This window comes from Helicoverpa armigera, chromosome 27, assembly GCF_030705265.1.
Source record: "Helicoverpa armigera isolate CAAS_96S chromosome 27, ASM3070526v1, whole genome shotgun sequence".
Classification (NCBI taxonomy): domain Eukaryota; kingdom Metazoa; phylum Arthropoda; class Insecta; order Lepidoptera; family Noctuidae; genus Helicoverpa; species Helicoverpa armigera.
The window spans coordinates 3,122,033-3,125,188 of record NC_087146.1 but is presented as its reverse complement, the minus strand read 5'-3'; positions in this window follow the sequence as shown (position 1 = coordinate 3,125,188).

Below are 3,156 nucleotides of genomic sequence, written 5' to 3'. Positions count from 1 at the left end.
TTAGAGTGAGTTTTGTAATGTGAGTGTGTATATTGTCAGGAAAGTGAGTGTGAGTGAGTGAGTTTGTAATTTATTGTTGTATTGGTATACGATTTTAATGTGTGGGAGATTGGAATGTGTGAATGGGTTCTTGTATGTGAGTTAGATAATTTTGATTTTTATAAGCACACGATATTCTTGTTTAAATTTTTTTGTGGCGAAATTACATAAAAACATGGTCATCTAGAGATTTATCAGAATATATAAACTGAATTTATTATATTTTTTGGAATGTGTTCGTGTAAATGCGCAAAAAAAACTTGTATTTTTGCTAGGAAAGTAACTATTTGGAATTTGTATAGAATAACTATATGAGCTCTCTAGTAAAATAATAATCTCAGGTATTTAAAATAATTCTAATTTTATTTGGATTACAGTCAATCTACGTATTAATAAATATTCATAAATATAATGAAATGTAACTTTGGGACCAATTTTAGTAAAAACATTTTTAAGGTGAAAAACCAGTGTTACTAAATAGAAATATAAATCTTGTAAATTATAGTCCTAATAACATTAATATAATGTAAATTATTAAAAACGCATTTATTTATTGTTGTTTAAAAATTAAAATTTAGTATTTAAGACTGAATTGTAGAAATTAAAAAATATTTTTGTTTTAATTTATATCTACTTAATTTTAAATAAATAATTATTATGAGCTTTTTTATATATTTTGCTCAAATAGTAAATTACTACTGTTACTGATTACCATGATACGGGCAAAGCACGCTGAAATTATATGTTTAATTTATTTTTAGCTTAAGTAGAAAAATATAAATATTTTTTATTTATTTATTACCAACACAATTTATATGTTTATTCACACATAATCATTTATTAAAGATATCACTCTATTATACTCTATAACAACTATTATTTGGAAATAATTTATAAAATAAATTTATAATTTATAAAATTTGTAAAATTATGTTTTTTGTTTATTTACTTATTTATTGTGGAAGATGAGTTACCCCTATATTTTTATAAAATATGGATTTAAATCTGTTTAAAAACCCTGCATTTAGTTTTAAATATGCCTATATAAATTAAAGCACCCCTTATTATATATTGCGATCTCTGCCCGTAACAACCACGAAATATTGTAAAAATATTAATAAAAAATGCTCAAATAAAATAAGTAAATGTGAATACTGACAGTTATGCATTTATTAAACGTGTTAAGTATTATATATTGTTTCTTTTGTAGTCCTTTCTAAGGTTTCTAAGTATTTTTAAAATCTGGTAAGAACCTGTTACCATAAATATCATTCATAAAAATCAGACCTTAATAGTGGTTTTTCTCCTGCAACTGGCCTTGAGTTTTTAAGAGACAGTTTTTAAGAATGCTTAGAAACCTCTGGCACCCCTTATTATTTTTTTTAAGCCCTTAACATTTTTGGCTACTGAACTCCAACAGTAATTTTGAACTTCAGATAAAATTTTATGTAAGTTCTAGAATGTTTAGCAAAACTGCTTTTTTTCAGGTGTTAGCTACAATCATGAAGATTAATTACACAAAAAAAAACTGAACATACATGGAGGTGATTCGGATACCCCATAGCATAGAGCTTCTAAATTTTTATTTTGGACGCCTATGGATGGGCCACCCTGTATAACAGCTGTTCCTAACATTGAACTTCTGGATTTTCTAGTGAAATTAAACAAAACCGGCCAAGTGCCAGTCGGAATCGCGCACGAATATTTCCGTACCATTATTTAGAAAATGAGCAAAAAAATTACGTTTGCTGTATGGGAGCCCCCCAAAATATTTATTGCATTCTAGTTTTCAGTATTTGTTGTTATGGCGGCAACAGAAATACATCATCTGTGAAAATTTCAACTCTCTAACTATCACGGTTCATGAGATACAGCCTGGTGACAGACGGACGGACAGAGGAGCGAAAACAATGGGGTCCCATTTTACCGTTTGGGTACGGAACCCTAATAATGAGTGTAAAAAAATTTCTTTGTTTGTTATCATGTAATCATGTGTCAAATATCGGTGACTAATTAAGTAATTACTATAATAATCAAGTGTGACAGTAATTAATGTCATGTAATGCAATATCAATTTTACGCAAGATTTTAAATGGCGTAATTTTAATTCGTATCGGTACATACATAATAAATAATAAAACTTAGGTAATAAACATGTCATGGAGTTATTATCCTCTGAGCCTTTTCCCAACTATGTTGGGGTCGGCTTCCAGTGTAACCGGATGTATCTGAGTACCAGTGCTTTACAAGGAGCGAATGCCCTATCTAACCCCCTCAACCCAGTTACCCGGCAACCCAATACCCCTTGGTTAGACTGGTATCAGACTTACTGGCTTCTGACTACCCGTAACGACTGTCAAGGATGTTCAATGACAGCCGGGACCTACAGTTTAACGTACCATCCGAATCACAGTCATTGGTGTCTAAGATATACTTAGAAAGTACATACAAACTTAGAAAAGTTGCATTGGTTCTTGCCTGACCTGGAATCGAACCCGCTCCTGCTTGAGAGGTTCTTTGCCCACTAGGCCACCACGACTTTTTCGACACGGAGTTAATTTTTTTAAAATTCCCGTTACAAGATACAGTGACAACTACAGATGGAAAGCGTACGATAAAAGGTAAATAAATAATGCGACCAAATCAATGCTTCATAACATATTTATTGCACATTAAAGTTAAAGCTAAAATACATGTTTATACATTTTGTGTCTACTTGCCTAATGCCTAAGAGTACGTATGTTACAGTACACGTTTATAATATTTAAACCTTTCACTGCTATATAGACGAATTTCAAGCAAACTTTGGAGCTACAAAAAATTCTTCCAAACTCTAAATCGTCTGCAGCGAGTTAAAAACAGGTTGTGTCCTGCGTGAGCAAACTGAACATATGCGAATGCTAAGCGAATTTTAAGATTTTTCAGTGCTGTACAACGCACTGTCACATTGCCCGCTTCAAAGAAAATAGAGCTGCGTCGCTTCGCGTTCGCAACAGATCGCTCACTTAGGACACACCTTTAAGCAGATCTAACAATAGGTATATTATAAATCTCAGCGGAATTTATATAGTTACACGTCTAGTTAATTTCTAATTAGGTAACAATTTTTAAACATTA